The sequence below is a fragment of the Vanacampus margaritifer genome, chromosome 6, assembly GCF_051991255.1.
Source record: "Vanacampus margaritifer isolate UIUO_Vmar chromosome 6, RoL_Vmar_1.0, whole genome shotgun sequence".
NCBI lineage: Eukaryota > Metazoa > Chordata > Actinopteri > Syngnathiformes > Syngnathidae > Vanacampus > Vanacampus margaritifer.
The window spans coordinates 5968328-5994425 of record NC_135437.1 but is presented as its reverse complement, the minus strand read 5'-3'; the positions used below and the strand labels follow the sequence as shown (position 1 = coordinate 5994425).

Sequence of the window (26098 nt, the reverse complement as noted above, 5' to 3'; positions counted from 1 at the left end):
GGAACAGGCGGGGGTTCAGATGGTGGATCGGATGGTGGATCGGGTGGCGAATCGGATGGCGGATCGGATGGGGGATCAGTGGGTGGATCAGGCGGGGGATCAGATGGTGGATCGGATGGTGGATTGGGTGGCGAATCGGATGGTGGATCTTGGCCGTTTTCATCTGGAGTAACAGTAGGTGGATCAGTTGGTGGATCAGATGGTGGATCAGTTGGTGGATCGGTTGGTGGATCGGATGGCGGATCGGATGGGGGATCAGTGGGTGGATCAGGCGGGGGATCAGATGGTGGATCGGATGGTGGATCGGGTGGCGAATCGGAAGGTGGATCTTGGCCGTTTTCATCTGGAGTAACAGTTGGTGGATCAGTTGGTGGATCAGTTGGTGGATCAGATGGTGGATCAGTTGGTGGATCAGTTGGTGGATCGGATGGCGGCTCGGATGGGGGATCGGTGGGTGGAACAGGCCGGGGATCAGATGGTGGATCAGGTGGCGAATCGGATGGTGGATCTTGGCCGTTTTCATCTGAAGTAACAGTTGGTGGATCAGTTGGTGGATCGGATGGGAGAACGGATGGTGAATCGGTTGGTGGATCTTGGCCATTTCCTTCTGAAGTAACAGTAGGTGGATCAGATGGTGGATCGGATGGTGGATCTTGGCCGTTTTCATCTAGAGTAACAGTTGGTGGATCAGTTGGTGGATCAGATGGTGGATCAGTTGGTGGATTGGTTGGTGGATCGGTTGGTGGATCGGTTGGTGGATCGGTTGGCGGATCGGATGGGGGATCAGTTGGTGGATCAGATGGTGGATCGGATGGCGGATTGGATGGGGGATCGGATGGGGGATCAGATGGTGGATTAGGTGGCGAATCGGATGGTGGATCTTGGCCGTTTTCATCTGGAGTAACAGTTGGTGGATCAGATGGTGGATCAGTTGGTGGATCGGTCGGTGGATCAGATGGTGGATCGGATGGTGGATCGGATGGCGGATCGGATGGGGGAGCGGATGGTCGATCGGATGGGGGATCGGATGGCGGATCTTGGCCATTTTCATTTGAAGTAACAGATGGTGGATCAGTTGGTGGATCAGTTGGTGGATCAGATGGCGGATCGGGTGGCGGATCAGATGGCAGATCAGATGGGGGATCGGATGGCGGATCTTGGCCATTTTCATTTGAAGTAACAGATGGTGGATCAGTTGGTGAATTGGATGGGGGATCGGATGGTGGATCGGGTTGTGAATCGGATGGTGAATCGGATGGTGAATCTTGGCCGTTTTCATCTGGAGTAACAATTGGTGGATCAGATGGTGGATCTGGTGGTGGATCTGGTGGTGGATTGGTTGTTGGATCGGTTGGTGAATCAGATGGTGGATCGGATGGTGGATCAGATGGCGGAGCGGGTGGAGAATCGGATGGCGGCTCGGATGGCGGATTGGATGGTGGATCTTGGCCATTTACATCTGGAGTAACAGATGGTGGATCAGTTGGGGGATCGGATGGGGGATCAGCTGGTGGATCAGACGGTTGGTTGGATGGCGGATTAGATGGGGGATCTGATGGGGGAACGGTTGGTGGATCGGATGGTGGATCTAATGTTTGCTCTTGGCCGTTTTCATCTGGAGTAACAGATGGTGGATTAGATGGTGGATCAGGTGTTGGATTAGGTGGTGGATCAGGTGGTCGATCAGGTGGTGGATCAGTTAGTGGACGGGATGGTGGATCGGATGGTGGTCCGGATGATGGACCAGATGGTGGACCAGATGGTGGCTCATTTTCATCTGGAGTAACAGGTGGGTAAGCTTGTCTCCTAAATCTGGGAGACATACAGCTGGGTCCTGCATTAAAGATTTCATGTCTTTGTTACATGATTGTCTTCAACTTAATTTCTGCTACTTGGTAGTTGAGAGTTTGATGACTTACCAACCAGGAGAAAGGCAACAGTGAACACCTTGAGAATGATCATTGTGGCTGACGTTGTTCTGAAAGGCAGTGAAAAGGATAGGTAAATGTACGTCTCAAGAAAGTCCATTAGGCAAACATGATGGGAGAGCAGGCTGTTGCAGAGTGTTAGGTTGTCGAGGCCCGGGTTCCATGTTTTACCACGAGGCACCTGGACTGTCATGAGGAAGAGGGCTGACAGCTCTCTGCCAATCTTAATGGTGTTGCTGTCAGACAGAATCTTTGTATCGACAAAAGCCATTACTGTTCAGGAAATCACATTTTTTGTTCAAATGCTAAATTAATATGCTAAATAATTTTTCTTGTGCTGTCATTTACAAGGAACGGACATGGCTGCAGCACCAACCATATAAAACAAAGTCCACTGTCACACCAAGCCCCTGCCGTGCAAAAAGCCTGTGGCTTAACAAAAGCAGGATTGAATAAGTCTTGCTTTGTGGCACACAATGAATTTTTGCTTTTGTGACATCTGAAAAGTGGGTTTATTCTATTCTGTAAAGTAGATAAACAACTTATAGAAATGACAATTGATACCAAGATAATCATTATGGGACTGCTTGCGCAGCGGCTGCTTGCGAAGCAAGCAGGCACATATTGTTATTCTACCTAGGACAGTGGTTTATTATGGGACTGCTGAAAGCAGCACATATTACTCTCCACCCTAGAAAATCCCGAGATTTTTCCGCAAAAATGCGGCCCGTACCGTTGATCGCACCGGGACAAATGAGGTATCAAACGATGCGGCTCGATCTGACTCGGTGCGGCATTACTTTTCTAGGAATTCCGAGTTGCCATGGCGACGCAATTCCCCAAAAACTCCCATAGGAAATGAATGGAGAAAGGGGGAACAAATTACAGATCAAGCACCTTTTTCCAAGACACGCTGCGCGCGCATACGCTGTCCGGAAGTCGGACGAACTCGCCTATCTCTTCCATGTTAATTTGGGTGACTTTTTCCTCTTCATTTCTGATAAATCATAAGTTTTCAACCTGCTCTCATTTGGTCATTTTTCATCCGATTAAAAAAATGAGAACATGCTCGTGTTCCCCAAACCCTTGCCGTTCTAACAAGCCATTTCTTGAATCTGTATCTTGAACCGTTAAGTTGTGAGAGGCTTTCGTTGCAGGTGTGCGTCTGTCATACAATATCAATAGAATGTTGGTGCGTGAATTCAAGTGTGTCCAACAAGTTCTAATCAAATGCGTGTGCGCTCTTAAAGTGACAGTAAGACATTTTTAGTTGATGTCGATTATGGTAAACTTCCACATTTCTTGACCGATTTCAATCGTTTGAATTTTATACTGTTCAGCTCATTTAAATAAAAAATAAAAAATACATTTAAAAAAAAAAAACATACACAAGATTATTATTATTATTTTTTAAAGGCAATGGAATGGACTGCTATTTAATTAGTGCTTTTTTTTAGCTATACTGCCTGGTCTCTCACGTCTGCGTAGCAACTGCCTCAGCCAATCATCTCGCTCATCTCAACTCAACCCCTTTTTTTCTTGGTGTACGCCCAGGATACTCGCCACTCTGCTCGCCCAGGGCGGCAGCCATTTTGGTCAATTAATTAGGTACGGCAAGGACTCTCTCCCCCTCGCTCACCCGGGTCGGCGGCCATCTTGGCCAATTTATTAGGTACGCTCAGGATTCTCGCCACTCCGCTCGCCCAGGGCGGCGGCCATCTTGGCCAATTGATTAGGTACGCCCAGGATTCTCGCCACTACGCTCGCCCAGGGCGCCGGCCATCTTGGCCAATTAATTAGGTACGCCCAGGATTCTCGCCACTACGCTCGCTCAGGGCGGCGGCCATCTTGGCCAATTGATTAGATACGCCAAAGATTCTCGCCACTCTGCTCGCCCAGGGCGGCGGCCATCTTGGCCAATTATTTAGGTACTTCAAGGACTCTCTCCCCCTCGCCCACCCGGGTCGGCGGCCATCTTGGCCTCGCACCGGGACAAATGAGGTACCAAATGATGCGGCTCGATCGGACTCGCTGCGCTACTATTTTTCTAAGAATTCCCAGTTACCATGGCGACGCTATTCCCAAAAAACTCACAAATTAACTCTCCATTGGGAATGAATGGGAAAAGGGAAGAGAAAATCACACATCAAGCACCTTTTTCCAAGACACGCTGCGCGCGCATACGTTATCCGACCGATACGAATTTTAGCTCATTTTGTAGGAATTTTTCCCATCTTTAGCTCTGTGTCGAAATCTTTTTTAAGGAATTAAAGCTCTCCCCACTGTGCGGGTTCAAAGACAGTGAGTGAAATAGCTTTCTCACACACTCTGTTGGCTAATTAGCCTGAGAGTGCCGGGAACAAAATAATCAAACAAATTGAAAAAATTTCACTTCAACTCATCACCATGGCCACAATCTTTTCTCAGTAGACGTCAAATTCTCACATTTTGTAGTCACGAGTGTCTTCTTTCAGACAAACTAACTTTTATTTGGCTAAGGTGTCATTTAGTACCTTTATTTTCCCTTTAAGCGAGTAGAAGTTGGACTCTCTCGCCTATCTCTCCCATGTTAATTTGGGCGACTTTTTCCTCTTCATTTCGGATAAATCATAAGTTTTCAACCTGCTCTTATTTGGTCATTTTTTATCCGATAAAAAAAATTAGAACATGCTCGTGTTCCCCAAACCCTTGCCGTTCTAACGAGCCATTTGAATCTGTATCTTGAACCGTTAAGTCGTGAGAGGCTTTTGTTGAAGGGGTGCGTCTCTCATAAAATCTCAATGAAATGTGGGGCGCGTGACTGCTCCAAGTCAAAAATGGGTGTGAGTTCTTAAAGAGACAGTGACATATTTTTAGATTATGGTTAACTTCCACATTTCTTGACCGATTCCAGTCATTTAAATTTTAAACTGTTCAGCTCATTTACATTTTTTTAAATACATGTTCAGGGACAGTGAGATACTTTTAGTTGATGTTCACTATGGTTAACTTCCACATTTCTTGACCGATTCCAGTGGTTTGAATTTTAAACTCTTCAGCTCATTACCAAAGAGTCAGCAGTCCCATTCAAAATTTCCGCGGGAATTTTTCTAGTTTATTTAGTGATTTACAAGCACTGTGACACTGAAAAGAAAGTGAAAAAATATTCAACACAAAAACGTTTTTTTTTTAGAATCCAAACAGCTGTGCCTGAAATGTGTTTTCACCTTATATCGCTTTATTTATTTATTTATTTATGTTTTACTTTTTTTACTGGGAGAGCTGGAGAATGGTCTGATGCTGCTTTTTTGTGTATTCTAAGCTCAAGAAGACTAGTAATGAAGCATAATCGCCAACAGATGGGAGTGATGCAATATTTTAGGTTTGAAATGAGACTGCACACATCGAGAGAGGTTGAGGTGATGGATGCAATTATAATGGGCATCAATTATTTGCAGATTTTTGTTATTTGCAGGCTGGTACGTATCCGTATCCCCACCTCCAATGTCTTGTTTTTTATGTTTTATGTGCAGTATCTTGTGCTTGTTGTGAAAGTGCTATGTAAATAAAGTTGAGGATGTTGAAATTGTTGTCCCTGTCAATTTTTTCTGCTTTGAGTCCCCTTTATGCAGAACTTCATGTGACCAAACCAAGAAAACAGGTTAGCAACCTTCTTGTGTATGCGCGATAACCAGCATAATTAAATATTTGTCTTAATCATGGGATATGGTCATTTTTGGTAGCTTTCAAACTCATCCTGTGTAAAAAAACAAAAGCCATTGTGTGCCAAGTGCCGGTGCCCTGCCACAGGGCTCCGCTAGTACCAGAATCAGAAGAAAATAATCCCGGAGATGGAAAAATTTTCATACTTGGTAAGAACAGTTCACCATTTATACTCACATTTTGGTGATGAAAAGCATCTCTCGTATCACTCTCCACTATATCATATTTTTCTTGTGTATTATAAAATCTCCAATTTTGAAACCATAATTTATTAACCATTATTTTAATAGAGAAATTATGTTGTGCTATTGAACAGTATGCAAAGTTCTTTCTATCATTATATAACAACATTATAACATTGTGTACTGCAATAACTGTCTCGCAGTAATGTTCTTGACGTTATTGTCAAAATATGGAAACTCAGGCAAACTTTCAAGAAGCTTTTTTATGTGCCATTCTAACTTCAAATCTCCAGTGTCCAAAGTTTACAACTTAATTGGATAAACTTCCCAAAAGTGCATGAAGTAATGTCCATTTTGACCTGAGTCCAAATGCTTGTATTTGACTCTTTTTTTTTTTCCTACCAAATACTTTTGACATGGGATGTTGTCTTCCCTGAAAACACTTCAAGATGGAGAAAGTACTCACCACGCTCAATCAAGTTTAGTCTTGGAGTCCCTCTCGTCTTTTGAGTTGGTGTCAGTCCAGTTCGCTGTCTCTTTTGTCGCCTCACACCCGCTGATAGAGATCTTAAATCCCTTTTCTGACTGCCGTAAAGGTGGAGTCCTTGTTAAGGTGAGGCATTTAATTGATTTTTTTTTCATTCTCACACAGTCACAGTTAATGACTTCTATTAGGCGGGTCTTGTCAAACTGCATTCTGTTTGTGTATGTTTCCATACTGTAATGGGTCAGCTAATTGAGTGATATTGAAGTGAATAGAGAACACATCAGGCCACCACCACTGGAATCTTATGTGATTGTATTTGCAGTCTCATCATATTTTAGAACAAAACAGCCTGTGTTCTAGAAACATGTTTGTTTACCGGTACTTATTTTTTTATTCGCCTAGCAACAAGGAGTGGACTACATTATAGAGCATGCTTTGTATAGAGCAGTGTTTCTCAACCCTTTATGAGTCAAGGCACACTTTTTTTAGTTGAAAAAATCTCTCGAGGCTCACCACCCATAGGGAAAAAAAACTGAAATGGCTATACCATTTCATTTTTTAATGTTTATATTATATCTATTATATATATATAAATAAATGAGATCATCAATACGTCTGAAAATTTTGCTACCTTAGAGATGGATTCCGGCTCCGAGCATCTAATTTACAATGGCTTTGCAGGCTGACAGACTGCGACTTTTTTGACTAATAGTTACAAGTTCAACAACCTGGTAGCTAGCTTTAAGTGCTCCCTCATTTTACCTTTGTGGTTTATTCTCATGAAAGTGCCCATTCCTTCGTTTGTTCATGCAGGCGAACAAAATAGTCTGCATTTTTGTTTTGAAGCGAGTTAGGTCAATGTGAATGCTATCCAGAAATGGAGTGAAGTTTAAATTAATTAAATCAGTTAATTTAGGGGAAATTTGTATGCCAAAGTATTTTAAATTACCGATAGGAAAAGAGTAGTGTGGGTCCTGGCTTGCAGGGTTCCATGAACATTCTGTAATAGGTAGTGTTGATTTTGTCCAGTTAATAGAATAATCTGATTAATGTGAGCATTTAGTTATTAAGTTAAATACTTCCCCTAACGAGATAGCAGTTTTTTCTAAATAAAGTAAAATATAATCGGCATATAGATTCATTTTGTGTTGCTACCCCGGAGTGAATTCCTTGAATCCTTCTTTCCTGGTGTATAGCTAATGCAAGCGGCTCAATAAATATTGCAAATAATAAAGGGGACAATGGGCATCTCTGTCTTGTGCCTCTTGGTAGAGTAAAACTCTGAGATATAATGCCATTAGTAGTAACTGTATCTTTAGGAGAATCGTATAATACTGACACCCTGTGAATAAATGACTTCCCAAAGCCAAATTTATTTAAAACAGCAAAGAGGAAGGACCAGTTAACTTTGTCAAAGGCTTTTTCTGCATCCAACAATACAATAACTGCCTTTTTATTATGCCGCTGTGACATACTAATAAGGTTAAAGAGCCTCTTAGTATTGTTAGTAGAATGACGACCTTTAATGAAGCCTGTTTGGTCGCTATGAATGATTGTCGAGATTACTGTTTCTAGTCTAGATGCAAAGGCTTTAGCGATAGTTTTAATGTCAGTGTTAATTAGTGATATCGGACGGTAACTTGACGGAAGGGCGGGGTCTTTTTCTGGCTTTCACAAAAGTTTAATTGCTGCTGTATTCATGTGTGGACATATGTAACCATTAATTTTAATTTATGTTACTACTCTTAAGAATAATGGAGCAAGCATTGACCAAAAGTGCTTAAAAAATATGGCCGGATAACCTTCCGGGCCAGGTGCTCTGCCATTAGGCACACTATCTAGAGCACTATACAGCTCGTTTATAGTCAGTGGCACATCTAAAATATCTTTATGTTCACTAGATAACTGAGGCATATTTAAGCTACTGAGAAATGCCTCAATATGCTCAGGGTTGGGTTTGTTAGTTTCTGAGTATAGGTTGCGATAATAGTTATAAAAAACATGATTCATTTCTTCTGGTGATTGTGTGCACTCACCAGTTGTCCCTTTAATAGCCATTATAAAAGATTTTTCCCGATTGCATTGAAGTTGGTTTGCAAGGAATTTACCTGATTTGTTATTATATTTAAAGTTGTTGTATCTCAATTGTTGTATTATAAACTCTGTCTTTTTGGATAACATATCGTCTAACTGTATTTTTGTGTTTTATAAGTTAGTCCATATTTGTTTATTGGGATTTATTGCATATTCATCCGTCAGTTGTTTAATTTTAACTTCCAGTTCTTTTTCTAATTTTTTATCCTGTTTCTTTTTATAAGATGAATATGATATAATTTTACCTCTAATTACAGCTTTCCCAGCTTCCCAGAGAAGAGATGGAGATAATTTTGGAGAGTAATTTATTTCCAGAAAATCTGCCTACTCTCTTCTTATAATTTTGTCGAACTCTGCATCATTTAGCAGTGAGATGTTAAAACGCCATGTTGGGGGTGGTTTAAAGGTGTAATCAACTTGTAGGGTGTGGGAGACTAGTGCATGGTCGCTAATAATAATAGGATGTATTTTTATACAAATGTTATCAGCAATAGAAATATATGTAAGGAAAAAATAAATTCTTGAAAATTACTGGTGCACCGCGGAAAAGAAGGTAAATTCCTTCTTAGTTGGGTTTTTAAGTGTCCAGCTGTCGACGAGGCCAAAATCATCCATATATTCCTCCATTACTTTGGCGGATTGTAATCACCTTGTAAATGTTGTATTATTAGAACAATCTATCAGAGAGAAACATGGGTATTGAAGACAAACCTGTTTGTCACCTTCAAAGTGTAATCTTTAGAGCCATCCAGTGGTGAACTAATAAGACATTCAATTTAAAAACCCACTATTGATGTCAATAATATGCAAAAAAATATGTTCTATCACATCAACATAATTTTATTTATTTTTTTAAATATAATAGTAATCACTGGTATATTACAGTACATGGCTGGCGCCTCACCTTACAAGAGGTTGGTATTTACCGTACAGCCTAACTCCAAAAGTGGCGATGATGTCAATGTGAAAATCTAAACAAGATTTAATGTTTTAAGCACCCCTAAGTGGATTGGTTGTATCTTATTTATTTCATAATTGAAATAAAATGTCAATATCCAGTGGCTATAAAATTATTTTAAATAAATTTGAACCCAACTTATCATTCATCATCTGAACTGCTTATTATTCACCTAAATATAATCATAAATCTGTGCATTTGCCATTTTCTTGAGGATGGCCCTTGTCTTGAGTCATTATTCAATCAGTTCCACTTATTATATTGAGAGTGTCCTTATTGCTAAAACTCCACTCCATGTTTTTTTTCCAACCTTACTTGCAGTGTTTTGTTTTTTTAATTCCCCGTTGAGCGTTTGGGTACCGCAAAGATCAGATTAAAAGAAGCAAATCCAGTCCATGACTTCCCTGTGACCTTGCTTGCGCTGCAGGTCCCATCCGCTGTTGCTTGCCTTAGCACAGGCAGAAAAGAGAGAAACAAAGAACGTGAAGGCTGGACAAGAGAATGTTTATTAAGAAAATAAGTCTCCAGTAAACAGGGCTTTGGGTGTTACTTACAGACAGACGGAAGAGACAGAGACAGCGAGAGAATTCTTATCTGAGCACGCATCACAGAAGGATTGATCCTGGTAGTGCCCCTCATACCAAGTGTAATCACCACAACAACAAAAAAGGAAAGCATGCTAGGAGATGTGGATCATTCCAACACAAAGTCAGATCTCTAGGCTGCCCTGCAAAAAAGCACTCTACAATGCCTGTAAAAGGAAAGGACACTTTGCCAAAATTTGTTGGGGAAGTACACTTACTGTATGTGCGACGTTGCAGTAGTTGGGGAGGTGAAGTAAAGGGTACACTTGAACAAATGGGTGCACATGAGACGGGGAGCAACACACGGGCACGGCACAAGATGACAAAACACACAACACTATACCTCTCAAGCAGAGTCTGGAACTTCCGGAATAAGTAATGGACTGAGTAATGAATTAACAACAACTATGGCGAAGTCACACGAATGAGGAATGGTTTAACAATGAACGGTCAAATTTATGTCAAATATTGCACTCAAACGAAGGAAAGCGGAACAAACACACACAAGCGGTACCGGTGCTGGCTAACTGAACAAAGGAGCAAACACAAACAAACATCCAGATCATCACTGAAGGCTACCGGGTTCTTTTAATTGTGGTGACACACCTGAAACTAATGTGGTAATTAGGGCTCCTCCTATCCTCCGATTAGGGAAGGAGCTAGGGATGAGGGCCACCAGTCAGGGAGGAGCACACACACACACACACACACACACACACTTGTCTTTGTATCATCTTGGGGACATCTCATTGACATGATCATTAGCCCCTTCCCCTAACCCCAACCATCAAAAATGATTGCCTTCCCCCATTCCTTACCCTAACCTCAACCATAACCCAATTCAAACCTAAACTCTAAAACCAAGTCCTGACCCCCAGAAAGAGGTCTGAACTTGTGGGAACCACCAAAATGTCCCCACAATTTCAAGTCGGTCCAATGGTAGTTAAACCTGGAAAAACACGTATGAATGGGCCCCACAATGTAGCAAAGACAAAAGCACACACACACATACACCACAACATGGCAGGGCACAGAAAAACCCTGTGAGGAAAGGCACTCAGGAGGAGCTCATCCACACTGAAAGGGATGACTACCAACCACCACAGGGAGCAATGTCATCCCAGGGATCCCCGGCCCAGATTTTCCGTGGCTCGCCCCACACAAAGTGAAGTGCGTCACAGCCCTCCAAGGCTAAAGGGAGCTTGGGACGACCGCCCACCCGCAGGAGAAGAACAGCCATCCCTCCCAGTGCGGAGGCTCCCCCATGAGGAAATACTGGAGCTAAAAACTTAGTAACAACTAAATAAAAACAGTTAAACGCTAAAAGAAAACAGTTAAACACTGGAAGAAAACAGAATAAAAAGCAAAAACAAAACTAAAAGACAATATAATTCAAAATAAAATAAAAATGGGGTAAAAAAAAAAAAGAAGAAAAAATTATTTCAGTTAAATACCAAAAAAAAGTGTGTCTTGAGCCTCCTCTTATAAACATCAATAGTCTCTGACCTGATGCCCTCCGGCAGGCTATTCCATAGGTTAGGACCATAGTGGCTGAATGTAGCCTTACCATGTGTTTTGGTCCTCACCCTAGGAACAGTCAAAAGGCCGCTCTCAGAGAACCTCAGGAGCCGCAAGGGGTGATACGGTAAAAGCAGGGCAGATAAATAAGATGGCCCAAGACTGTTAAGACATTTAAAAACTAATAAAAGCACCTTAAAATCAATCAATCCTGAATCACACGGGGAGCCAATGCAGCGATTTTAAAACTGGTGTAATGTGCTCCCGCCCTATGGTCCCCGTCAGAACACTTGCATCTGAATTCTGAAGTGGCTGTAGGCTTGAAATATTCTTTCTGGGAAGACCAGAGAGCAGGGCATTACAGTAATTTAACCAATAGAAAATAAAAACATGCATCAGCACCTCCGTGTTACAAGAGAAACCGGCAGACTCTGGCAATATTCTTATGATAGTAAAAAACGATCTTGGCTACATTTTTAAGAAGAGGAATAAAACTAAGCTCAGAGTAAAAAATTACGCCCAAGTTCTTCACACATTGTGAAGGTTTAAAATCTTTTATTTTTGGTGAAAGTTTATCTCTCTGACCTCTCAGGACCGATGACTACAGTAAAACCTCTGTTTTGTCTTGGTTGAGCTGCAGGAAATTTTCTGCCATCCATGACTTAACATTTTCTCTTTCTTTTCCTTTCAGCTTTTCCCTTCAGGGGTCGCCACAGCGAATCAATTGCCTCCATCTAACCCTATCCTCTGCTTCCTCTGCTCTCACACCAACTACTTTCATGTCCTCTTTAACTACATCCATAAACCTCTTCCTTGGTCTTCCTCTAGACCTCGTGCATGGCATTTGGAAACTCAGCATCCTTCTGCCAATTTTCTCGCTATCTCTCCTCTGGACATATCCAAACCATCTCAGTCTGGCCTCTCTGACTTTATCTCCAAAGCCTCTAACATGTGCTGTCCCTCTGATGTAATCATTCCTGTTTCTATCCATCCTGGTTACTCCCAAAGAGAACCTCAGCATCTTCATCTCTGCCACCTCCAGCTCTGCCTCCTGTCTTTTCCTCAATGGCACTGTCTCCAGACCAAACAATATTGCTGGTTTCACCACGGTTTTATAAACCTTTCCTTTCATACTAGCTGAAACTCTTCTATAACACATCACACCTGACACTTTTCTCCACCCATTCCAGCCTGCCTGCACACACTTCTTTACTTCTTTTCCACACTCACCACTGCTCTGGACTGTTGATTCTAAAAAAAAAGAGGGTATCAATAGGCCCCATGTCATCGGCAGAAACGGCGATGTATCGTCAACGTATCTGTGGAAGTTGACGTCGTGTCTTCTGAGTAAGTAATGGGCCTAAAATTGAACCTCGGGGAACCCCACATTTAATTCCATGGGTTCCAGAGGAAGATGTATCCATACTTACAAAGAAATATCGGTCTGTAAGATAGGAATAAAACCAGTTAAAAGCAGTACCAGAGATGCCCACCAGGCTTCTGAGTCTGTTTATTAAAATGTGGTGATCTACCATATCAAAAGCAGCACTTAAATCCATTGGAACCAAGACTGTAAGTTTTTTCAGGTCTCCATCACACTTGATATCATTTAAAATCTTTAAAAGGGCAGTCTCTGTACTATGGTTTCCTCCTAAAACCAGACTGATATTTCTCTAAAATATTATTTGTATCTAAAAAATAATTTAGTTGGATACAAAAAATGTTCTCTCTAAAATCTTACTTAAAAACGGTAAGTTGGATACAGGTCAGTAATTATTAAAACTGCTGTGGTCCAAATTGCTTTTCCTCAGAAGAGGCTTAACCACCAGCGTTATTAAGGCGTCAGGAAAGACACCCGTCTGAAGACAGCAATTGACTATATTCAAAATGTGTTCCTCAAATAATCCACAAAATGTCTTTAAAGTGATGTGGGAATTGGATCTAAAAGGCAGGTTGTTGGGTTGACCTGGGAGAAAACTCGACCAAGTGTCCTAGCATCAACTAGGGCAAAACTTTCCAGTGTTTCCTCAAGTAAAAGTGATCACAGTGTTGAATAAAAGTATTAATGAATAACACAAGAAGTAGGTAAGTGAAAAAGGAGTAAATAAAATAAGTATCAATAATGGCACTTTTCCATCAGACCGGTTCTACGACCAAAGCGCCATTTTTTTGTCCCCGGATGTTCGCGTCTCCATTGTACTTTTTCAATAGGAGACACAGCCATAGTGCCATATTATGCATCCACGTTTTGTGTTTTTATGTCCAATTTCTTAGCTTACTTCTTTTGGGGGGTATTTGGGTTCGGTCTTTGTCTTTTTCTTTCATTTAATGTACACTTTTTACTGCCACATGCATGCACTCCGTTTAATAATGTGGCAGTAATTTACCAAAAGCACCTGCCAACCGCGATAAGAAAAAAGAAGAAATTGTGCATTACCGACAGTGGCCTTCTTTATAGTCATAGGCTTCTATGCTAAAGAAGGAGGCACTAATGAATCAAAAGTATTTGACAACCATCAAATGGAAGTAGAAGAAGTAATCCGTAGTCTTGATTAAGTTATAGTGTAGTATGACTTATGTACTATTTAGAGTAGCAAGATGCACAGTAAACGATCCGAATTCTACTTTTGGCTCCAATGTGACGCAGAATTTTAGTTAAGGTAAGCCATTTCAAACTATTGCAAAAAGAAAAGCTTTTCCATAGTGCATCTGTCTAAGCAGTGTGCGTTTGCCTGTGTGTATTTTTTGAAAGGGAGACCCGCGATGCGATCCGCTTGCATTAAAACTCAGCCCATTTTTAAAGTTATATAGCAATCAGCAGCTAGGAGCAGCTCATTCTTGAGCTGTTTCCTTTCTTTGTAAGCACTGGGCTCCTTTTGGGGTACTCTGAATAACAGAAGGGCACATTTAAACAACGCTCACACGAGGTTTTGAACAAGTATGTGCTGCCTCGGGCACATTAATTTACCGGAAAAAGCGTATTAACTCTTTGACTGCCAGCCGTTTTCAGAAAAGGGATGCTGTGGGTGCCAGCCGATTTAAGCATTTTGACTGATCTTTCAAGGTCCACAGAAAATTTTGTGTTTGGACTATGGAAACACACATACTACCAAATGAAAGATTGGACTCTCATCTTTCATCAGAAAAAAAGTTTGTTTCTACCTTATTCCGTTTTTCAGTAATCAACAATAGAAAATGGTTAGTTTCACCCAAATGCTCTGTTTTGAAACAAAATACGGAGAAATCAAGCGTTTTGTGAAACGATATTATTTCATGCACTCTAGGAAATTTGACACCTTTTTTTCCCCATGAATGATACCACAAACACCTAAACAGTGCTTTACTTCTGTAAAACGCTACCACCAACAATGAAAAAGTGTTTTTTGATAGCAAAATACGTTTATTTACATTCAACAGTGTAACAATTTGACAAAACAATTTGGCAAACTATTTACAAATGTGTGCAATAGTGGTACTATTTACAATTGTGTGGATGTTTCAAATACAGTTTTTCTTTTTGTAACACTCCCCTGCGTGCAAGGGGACGCAGCAGGATTTGCACAACAGATTAGTTTCACTGCGATTGCCCCTTCGTGTGCAGAGGCTACACTTTCTTGAACGTCCGCCTGTGCAGAAGTGCTCGGTTGTGCTCCGCGTTTTCTGGCATTAGCATCGCTAGCCGGTGAGGCTTTATGACATGGTCATAGCCGCCGCCTCAACGCTTCCAACTTCGGCATCAACCTCGGAGTCACCATCATCATCATCGTCGTCATCAATGTGCTCTTTAGCATTGGTCGATGCTTTTCATCTTTGAAAAAAATGCTCAAGCGTGAGCTGCTTGCAACCGGTCGCCATTTTCGCTTCCTCAACCATTCTCCCCTCAACACTCTAGCTCCGCCTCACGTCTTCTACTGACGCCTACCCAATCTTGTCCAAAGAGAGTCATCGCTGCCATCTAGGGGCCAAAAATAGTCATTATACTAACTAGATCTGCTTGATACTGAAGGCTTTATTTGATTACTTTATTAAGTGTAATCTTTTGCGTGTTCAAATAAATCAGAATTAAGATCTCATGAAGAAGTTTTCCTTGCATGGATTTATTAAGAGCTCTTAAGACACAGGAAAAAAGCTTACATTCGAAAAGTGATGATAAGCTCCCAGTGTGTAGAAAATATGGAAACTCCCAGGTGTCTTTATACTAGTAAAAAAAGTTCTCTCCGCCTCTTACATTTGACAGAGAGATAGTGTTGAAAATAAGCAGGCACAAGATACTGACATGGTCATCTCAGCTCCCCACCAGCTTCGGAGAAATTATGTGGACAGGCTTTGACCTTGGACCTTCAGTTTTTACGACCAAATGACTAATGACAAGAGACTCTGACAACTTTTAAAACATAAACATTCTTTTCTCAAGAGATGGTGAGGAGTAAGAGGTTCAAATTAAGTTCACAAAATCATTATCACATTGTTATTTATTTAACTACACATGGTTATATCACATCTATATACCTATAACTAAATTCAAAAACAGTAAAAATATGAATTGAAAAAGTTGAATGTTAACAATACTTTCAGCACAGCTGGCCAAGGCTTTCCTCCACCCGTTTCCAAAAAAAACCCTAAAAACATAGTGAACGTCTTTGGCGGTTCTCTGTAGGATTTTACTAAACATTATTTAACGTTTTTGGCGGTCAAAGAGTTAAAAGTATCGATACATGGTTTTCTGAATTGATATTGGGCTATGAAAAGCAATATCGATTCGATATTGATATATCGATATTTTAAACCCAGCCCTAACCTTGACTGTAAATCTGTAATGTAATTTGAGTACTTTGGATTACTTCTGGATTACTCCAATTTAAAAGTATGCTCATGAAGAAAAACTAAAAACAAATATCACCACAATATATTTTTCTATACAGTGCGCCGCTGCTATTTGCGGGTGATAGGGAGCCAGGTAGCCTACTAATATCAAAAATCCCCACTTTAAAATGTATGAATAATTTGGTTGGTTGATTGATTGAAGGTAGATAGATAGATAGATAGATAGATAGATAGATAGATAGATAGATAGATAGATAGATAGATAGATAGATAGTGAAGTGGAATAAAATAAATTTTGTCCTCTTTGCGTGTTCCAAAAATGAGGATAGGTTTGATGCAAGAAAAATACACCTTTTGCAAAAATGATTTAATAAAAACAGAGAGTCTCTGGACAAATAACTGCCTCTAATTCATCACTTAATCATCGTGGGATTCAGAGCGTCAAATGTGTTCTTCCACGTGTACAATAGCTTCTTATAGTTAAAAAGACCTCCTCCTTTTCATTTGTAGACTAAACATACTCTCTGGTACTTTTCCGTGAGCAGATGGCGCAAACAAGGTCAGGTGGATGTTTTTGAGACAGAATGTGTTATATAGTTGAAGGATTTTCCCATAGCAAAATCTCACAAACAAGTTGAACCAAATTTACAGTGGCCGTGACTGATGAAGAAAGTAAAGTGTGTGTGTGTGTGTTATTTCAAAACTAATTCTGTTTTCATGACCGAGATGTGCGTGTACAAATAAAACAAGGAATTTTGGACCAATCAGTGTATACCAGCCAAAGGAGTATGTGTGTGTGTTTTTGAGACAAATTCTGGTTCAAGGGCTAAATGTGCTTTCGCACAAAACGCTGAGAAGGAACTTTTTTAGACTAAATAATATGACCCAGCTTAAGGCCAGACCATACGAGGTCGACATCATCTGCTCTGCTCAGGACACAAAATATTTCTTATAGGTTAATATGAAGAATTAAAATGTTCATGTGTAACAATAGTTGATATATAAAATTAGGTATTAAAAATGTTATAATATATTTCAATAGATAGATAGATAGATAGATAGATAGATAGATAGATAGATAGATAGATAGTGTTGTAAATGGCAGGATTCTTACCATTTGCGTGTTCATGCCGTTGATTAATAAACATACATGAGATCAGTGAATTCAGGCATTTTCTTCACATTTATTCACCAATTGCCGGACAGGAGATGAGATGAGCCTCCTTGCGTCATCTTGTCCCTCTCACTGTAAAGTTCCCATGACCCCGCCTGTGGCTAATATCCCTTTGTCCTCCAAAACGTCACCTCCCAAAGTCACATGACTACACCCCCATTCGTCACACTGTCTCAATACATTTGGTCAACCACGCTCCCCCCTCTGACCCACGATGGAAAAACACAGAGTTTTCAGCCTTTCAGAACAAAGGGTCTAATTAACACACATTCACCTCCCCCCATCTCATCTGTTCTGGGAGACTCACCCTCTAAACATTTGAATTGTCACATCAAAACTATACTGAGTAAATCAAAGCAATTTTGTCCAATTCTAAATAGTTATAACAAATCAAAACAGTTATAATTAAATTGAAAGAAATATTCAGTTTCAATTCCTCCATTTGGGCTCTTTAAAAAGAGTCCAGCACACAAGATAAACATTAAAAAACACTTCAGAGAGAAAGTCCAGCGCGGATCTTGAGCGTCGCAAAATTAAGCATTGTTTGTGTGTTGAGTTCAGATATCAGAATAGCAGGAGAGGGGGGGGGGGGGAGAGAGGGTAGTTTAGCAGTCATATGGCATTAAAGAACAATTTGATTCATTAAGAAATTTTCAGTGGAAGGGGCATATCATATATAAGGCATAGCCCGATGTGACGTGGCTATATTGAACAAAATGTGTCACGACGCAATAGCAGATGTGTTTGTGCAGCGAAGCCATCTCCTAATGAAGGTCGTCATGGAACAGTGCCTCGGAAAGCACTTGACATCATCCTCCTGGAATAGACAGCCGGGGCATCTGGGTCAGCAGCTTGGTTAACCCCCCGGTCGGGGGTCAGGTGATGTGATTGATGAGCCTGGGACCACATGTGGATGTGCTCCCCCATTTATGAGCACTAACCAGTTCGACCTCTCCTTCACCAATCTGTACGCAAAACCATTTTCATTTAATCACTTACAACATGCATATTCCCCATTATTTAGTTTGGAAAGAGCACCTGGTAGTTTTTGTTAGTTGGGAGTTAGTAATGTTAATTGTTTTAAGTTGTAGGACTTGGAACGTGCTGTTGGACCCGAAAAAAGTTCTGTTTGTTGTGGCATTCAAACAGAATCCGTTTAATGACATTTGCACATTCATTAATACAACAATGAAAATCTTGTAGCCAATTAAAACTTAATGAGGCCAATTGTTTAATATTTCTATTTTTCTTTAATGTCCTTGAGATCAGAGATAATATACTAAATCAAATATGTTTTAATCCCAATGCCTTTTCTATATCTTATAAAGTTTTGTTTTTAAAATGGGGTCGTCTGATCCAATATTTTTAGGAAACCCTTATGATGGTAGATAATGATTAATCAAATATTTTACCATGATATTTACTGTTGTAGATTTAGCATAAGTGTGCTTTTAGTCGTAACCAGGAAATTTCTGTATTTTTGACGCTGTTTTTTATTATAGCAGTGTAAATCATTTAAAAACAACAACATCTTAACCCAGAGTGGTCACGTCTGGCCGGGCCATGAACAGTCTGAGAAGAGATTTATACATATATATGATTATACCTTTAATAAACACTGCAGTCCTGCAGTTCATTTTTAACAACTTGTCTCATGAAATAATGTCACCCAGGTGTGTCTCAATGTTCCTTCCACACCTAAATGGCATATTCCATGGGCTCTAGAAATTATACTTTTCAATTGTTTCTGAAATTGAATATACTTACCTTATTTTCACCATGAGTGCCGTCTTTGCCAAAACTTACTTTCCTCCATGGTCAAAGTCTGATCACCTCAATTCTCCTCCTGTGAATTCATTCATTCTCACAGACTGTAGGATTATCACATTCAGACTAACTTATAGTTCTACATTTATTTAATTCAACATGAACTGTTTGTGTGCATATCTTCCTTCGTGACGATACACACAGACAGACCAGTAACTGACTCCCCCATCTGATAAAGATTAACTTTGATCATTTCAGACCTGAATGTGAAAACTGCAGCAGCGAACAGATTGCTGCTTCAAAGAGGGGGAAAAACAGACACCTTGTGTCCTGTTGATAAGAAAAAACAAATTGGGGCAATTTGGCTAACACCAAAACTACAGGGGCAGATCCGGCTTAGCTTGCAACAACAAGTCATAAAAACAAAAGCCTTTGAGGCAAGCGTTTGTGATGCAAATTTGAATCCTGTCCAGGCAACACAAAATGAGGAAAAACAAACTAACTGTAAAGTAAGATAAAAGATCAGAGGGAAAACAAGATAAAATTCCTACTTTAAACAAACCAAAAAGTAATCTGAAAATGCTAATTAACCCCACCTCTTCTACAGAGTAGTGGGGCTTGTAAAACACAGCAGGGAACTTTGCAGAGAGCATCCCCCGTGGGATCCAAAGATCACAGTGCTGTGAGCTTAATCAAAAATTAAAATTTTAACCAGCAAATTCGCCGTAAGTGTTCCACATCTATGAGTCCAAATTCAGAAGCTAAAGTTATAAAAGAGAAATGGGCAAAAAATTAGAAGACCAAATTCAACAAGCATCAAATAACGGAAAATATAGTAATTAAGATTGAAATAAATTTTATCCTACCCTTATTCACATAAGCCGTTTTCAATCTCCGAAACTGCGTCGCTATAGATCACATCTCCCTTTCTGACATAATACAGAGTGCAAATGTACACAAACAGACCACAATATGACCCAAGGAGCTAATCTCAGATGATTCGAGAGCTTTGAGTCTACAGCTGGAGTCCATATCCCTTCCTGTCCAGCAAATGGCAGCAGCTGTGCAGGGCAAAGTTCAAAGCAGGCCTGGGCTTTCACTGGAGACCCCTGACAGGTCATCGAGATGGCTGTAATGAGAGTTCGAGATGTCTGCTCAAAAAGTTGATGGACATTATGCTCAGACAATGCATAAGAGTCATTGAACAGTCATATGGCGAGCGGATATACAGTGTACCATCCTTGTCGCAGTCTGTGTGACCACTTCCCCCCCGAAAGTGACCTTCCTGAAGCTTGCCGTTCACTCTCTACACCAAGCAGAGCAGGAGAATGCTGTCCATATTCGTGGCCCACGAATTTGCACGTTTGTTGAGTCGCCCAAGAGAAACACCTCTAGCCAAAGATTGAACCTGCCTGAAACATTTATACACTCGCAACAGACAGAGGGAGATGAGATTGTAGCAAGAGAGTACTATCTGCTTGTTGTAATTCAATTTTTTAAATTTATTCAAAAAAATTATTTTGTAGTTTTATTTAAATTTGTTCACTACACTATAGCAAGTAGTATTACTATATTTACGCATATGTCTACCATAGACTTCTTCTTCATTACATGTTACCTCAAATTATGCTTAAAATGTGACAACTCCCAGTCGTCGCCCTCATGGGAAGTTCTCTCAAGCTTCAGGACTTGCATGCAAAATAGCCGACTTCAAATTCTGAAATGGGACTCAGAGACAGAACAAAGGTTAAATCATTTTCACACCTACGACTGAGTCATCAGAGATGCAGGGGAAAAATAAAAAAATGAAAATTTCTTTATAAAAAAAAATAATTATTACTCATATTCAACTATAAAAGCAGACCTGATTAATAAAATAATACGGATAGTGACCTGTAGTTATCATTTAAACCTCTATATCCTTCTGCTTAACAGGAACAATTTGATCTAACAGATTAGCATCAGAAGACCCCTGCTATTCACACACACACACAAAGGATTGCAACCAGATGTTGCTTGTCCCAAAAAAATTACACCTCTACCTCCTAAAATAATAGCACACTCCCCCATCCCGACAGGCCTGTCTCTTATCAAGCGAATGGGGGAAAGGCTTTAAAAATTGTCACAGACAAAGGAGGAATTCTCCCCCACCTTCAAAATATGCAGAACTCCTGCCACCTACCAATTTCACCCCCACTTTTGAGGACAAAGGAATTGGAGAGAGGGGGAATTTTTTTTACTTTTCACCCTTTTTTCATTGAAACCTGATCTTTTCCACTTTCTGCAAAATGCTATTCATATACATCCTATCTTATCTCCCTTATTTTTGGAGACACAAAATACCTGTCTCCAACAAACACAGTCCGCCTTTCACTTTACTCCTGTACTTCTCCATTTTCATAAAGGCATTGAGAAAAAACACAAAAACTGCCCTTCTACTTCAACACTCCCCCAGGACATTACGCAATACACCTTTTCCATTGTCAGGGTCACACAAACATTCACAATTCCCATCACACAAACAAGAAAAAATCAAATCCCCCCTTTAAACACACAATCCACACATGCGCCACACATATCTCACACAGTCTCATCTCACCAAACTAGGCCCAGCATACACTCAAACACAACACAAACTCCTCAAATTAATTCAGTGACGTCTCACTTGTTGAACCAATACAGAAGCCATAATTCTCACCGCAACGTTGCTCATTTCTCCTCCAAAAAACAAAATAACCACAAACGAACACAAACATCTCCGAAGTGCACGGACTCACAAAATAAAATACACCGTTACTTCGTCGAATAATAATTTATATCCAGATCTATCGATTGCTTCGCAAAACGGCTAAAAACACATAAAAAGACAAACACAGCCGTTCACTTCAACCTGTTCATGCTGGCTTAAATCACAGCAGCGCCGAATCCAATGTGACGGTAAACAAGACCGTTACCACGTACGTATAGCTCAAATGTCGACTTATTCGCGCACAATCCATCGTAACGTTACGTTCTCAACTTCAACCTAGGTGACCGCGATACAGTCACGTCGCGCACATTGTAGAAGACAAACAACGAAAAACCGTGTGGCCACCACACACCACCACGGAGCTTAACAAACGCGCACACTCAATTCAATTCTAAGCCAAGAGCTCTCGCTTGGTTCAATTTTTCCTGCTGTTCATCTCTCATAGCCAACACATTATCCAATTTCTGTTCCAATTGCTTAACAGATGCGGCTACGCCCGCAGCTAACGCATCCGCAGCCTTCAAAACAGAGTCGCGCGGTAGCGTCTTATCAAGATCGCCTCCATCCCACTGAACATCGAGATGACCTAAATTTACAGTCAATATAGGTGCCTGCAAATCGTGCAGCATCTGACTATATGGAGATTCAGTAAACGGGTTTATAGGGGACAACTCATCTCCTGCGCGTGGCAACTCGTACGCCAGCGGAGCCGCTAGCTTAGCATCAGCCACCTTGTTCTCAAAATCACTCAACACCGCCATCCGGGTAACTTTCACAGAGCTACCCAACGCTAACATTCTAGCATAAACCATAAGACACCTTTTCACACAAATCTCACGTACAACGTAGCTAAATTTAGCCCACGACAAACAGAATTCATCTAACAACAAGGATAAAAAGTCCTCTTACCATATTAACTCGGTGCCATGGAATTCTGTTCGTCCGGACCCCGCCACAAGGCACGTAGAATGGCAGAGCTCGAACGTCGAGGGTCATCAATTGTTGTAAATGGCAGGATTCTTACCATTTGTGTGTTCATGCCGTTGAATAATAAACATACATGAGATCAGTGAATTCAGGCATTTTCTTCACATTTATTCACCAATTGCCAGACAGGAGATGAGATGAGCCTCCTTGCGTCATCTTGTCCCTCTCACTGTAAAGTTCCCATGCCCCCGCCTGTGGCTAATATCCCTTTGTCCTCCAAAACGTCACCTCCCAAAGTCACATGACTACACCCCCATTCGTCACATTGTCTCAAAACATTTGGTCAACCATGCTCCCCCCTCTGACCCACGATAGAAAAACACCTCAGAACAAAGGGTCTAATTAACACACATTCACCTCCCCCCATCTCATCTGTCCTGTAGGAGACTCACCCTCTAAACATTTGAATTGTCACATCAAAACTATACTGAGTAAATCAAAGCAATTTTGTCCAATTCTAAATAGTTATAACAAATCAAAACAGTTATAATTAAATTGAAAGAAATATTCTGTTTCAATAGATAGATACTGTAGACTAACTGCAGTGTTGGATACATCACAAGTCACGAATGTGGGGCTTTGCAGGTCAAAATGAGCGAGTACTGGCGGCGAGGTGAGTTGTGTTTTGAGTTGACAGATGCAGTCGAGCGTGCTGGCGTCTAGAACCAAAAGGCGCCCTGTTTCAGGAAGGCACACAGAGGTGCGGTGGTATCGGAGTAATTGGGAAGGAAGCGCAAGTAGAAGGCAGACATTCCCAGAAAGGTGGACAGCTGTGCAGCGCATGAGGGCTCTGGCAAGCGCAATACAGCATCAAGATTCGAATGCAGTGGGCTCAGGCCATCAGCAGTCAGGCGAAATCCTACAAAGTCAAAAGCAAGCCCTGCGAAGATGCACTTCTCCCCATTGAGTGTAAGGTTGTGGCTGGCCAGCACATCAAGCACCTTGGAGAGGCGGCGATCGTGTATGGCGCTTGTCGCCCCGTGCACCCCAATGTCCTCCAGGTACACAACCACACCTGGGATACCTGCAAAGATGGTGGCCATGATCTTCTGAAAGCTGAGCTGAGGCCAAAGGGCATGCGTGTATAGCGAAAAAAACTCATGTGAGTCACGAAGGCTGTGAGATTGCGACTGTCAGGGTGCAATGGAACCTGCAAGTAACCTTGGCGCAGGTCAAGTTTAGTGAACACAGTAGACCCATGGAACCTGGCGGCCAGCTCTTTCGCTGTGGGCAGTGGGTATTTGTCGGGAATCACGGCCGTATTACCCATCCTGAAGTCAACACAGGGCCGCAGACCGCTCGTCTTCTTCTTCGCTGCCACCAGATTTCAAATCCAAGGGGATGAGTCGATCTGCTCAATGTTACCAGTTTCTGTAGCTCGGCTATGATGTCATCACGCAGTGCAAGTGGGAGCCGACGAAGAGGCTGGATAATGAACAGCTGAATTAATAAGTGGCTGGTGGTTGAAGGCAGTAAGACAGCCCAAACCTGTGATGAGTGATGGCCATCGTTGCTGCCAGCATGTAGTCACTGTCAAGATGGTGGAGCCCATGTTGTCCGTGATGGAGAAACCAAGTGCACAGAACAAGTTGAATGAAGCCCAAGAGGTTGGCGCCATGACGGTATATTTGGAAGGTGAATGCCGGAAGCGTCTTGCAGCCATAGCGGACAGCAAAGGTGGCAGTGCCCACCATGCCGATTTTGGTGTGAACATACCCGAACAGGTCTTCAGCGTTGGCCTTAATTGTGAGCCGGGGGAAAAGGCGTCTTACTGTGGACTCGTTCAGTAGAGACCTGGAGGCTGCAGTATCTAGCAGAAGCGGCAAGCACACGCCATCCAATTCCACCGTGCACCATTTGAATAGCTTGGCGCAGGAGCCCACGGAGTGGATGTTGGTCGGGCTCAACTGCCCAGGTGAATGGGATGGAGGGTTTGTGGATGTGGGAGTAGAGCAGCACACTCTTGCAAAAATGATTCATCTTCCCACAGCGCTGACATCCTTGTCTGGTGGTCTTGCAAGTAGGAGCGCATGTGGGGTGTGAGGTAGAGCCACAATTAGCGCAGGGTCTACGTGTGACATCCCCCTTCCGTCCAGCCACATTGAACTCGGCATCGTCGTAGGAGGAGGCGGAGTCCGAGAGGTGAGCATCTGGAGCGACAGTCTGTGCCAGTGCGAGAGAGCTTGCGGCGGTGGGAGGGGCAGGATTCGCAAGCCGTGCTGTCAACTGAGAAGTATTCTCCAGCTGTAATGCCATTTTCACACCCTTGAACAGCAAGAGGTTGTCCAGCGAAAATAACAGCTTCTCTTGTAACTTGGAATCGATTGTGTGCTCTGCTAACTGGTCCCGAATAATCTCGTTCTCCAAGTGGCCGAACTTGCAGAGGCTCCCCAAGCAACGTAAAAATCGGCGACATAGTGGTGTACCGGCTCACCCGCATGTTGCCGTCGCTGGTGAAAGGTAATTGGTCATACTATGAATGATACTCTGTTGAGCAGCGAAATGTCCGGCCGACAAGGTCTGCGCGGGTCCGAGAGTATGAAATATGCGCTGTCCCTCGCTGCCCAAGCTGTGCACTAGCATTGATATTAGCCGTGCATCGCTATCTTCGTTTAATCCGATCGCCGCCAGATATGTCATGAAAGAGTCATACCAGCGGGACCACAGGACTGGAGGCTCGCCTGAAGGAAGTGCGAGGAACGGGGGAAACCGAGCGAAGAGTGGATCCATCCTCGTCGCCAAAATGTTATATCCAAAATGTCAGTACGACACAACTGTGAGTGCCAAGTCTGCTTTATTTATTTTATTGTCGTCACGTGTACATCTGTTCCTCAAACGTCCGCTTTGCAATACTTTGCGACACTGCTGTATCAATGTGTAGCAGTACGACATACGGCCATATGCTACAGGTCCTACAGCAAATTTCCAAACAGTAAATACCGGTTGCCACTTCCTCCTTTCGTCCGTGAAGCTTTTTAAACGGGCCGCGTGCGGGTGTGTAAAGACACTACATCAACACAACCACAACAGCTGCGTCTCTCTCTTTCTCTCTCTCCCGCTCTGTCCCTGGTCTCTCTCACATCGTAGAAAATTGTAATCCCTTAAATTTTTTTGTAAATATACTTGTAATCTGTTTTTTTCCTG

General features: G+C 41.8%; 2 long non-coding RNA genes across 2 annotated transcripts; both read right to left on the bottom strand.

The window, feature by feature from the left end:
• Positions 1-1686: 1686 nt before the first annotated feature.
• Positions 1687-6345, bottom strand: LOC144054085 (uncharacterized). Its single transcript, XR_013294596.1, has 3 exons — positions 6279-6345; positions 1920-1978; positions 1687-1834 (listed from the first exon to the last, which is right to left on the bottom strand). It is a non-coding gene; the product is annotated as an uncharacterized LOC144054085 (long non-coding RNA).
• An 11096-nt stretch (positions 6346-17441) lies between these two features.
• LOC144054083 (uncharacterized) lies at positions 17442-23212 on the bottom strand. Its single transcript, XR_013294594.1, has 2 exons — positions 20455-23212; positions 17442-20347 (listed from the first exon to the last, which is right to left on the bottom strand). It is a non-coding gene; the product is annotated as an uncharacterized LOC144054083 (long non-coding RNA).
• Between the last annotated feature and the right edge of the window lie 2886 nt (positions 23213-26098).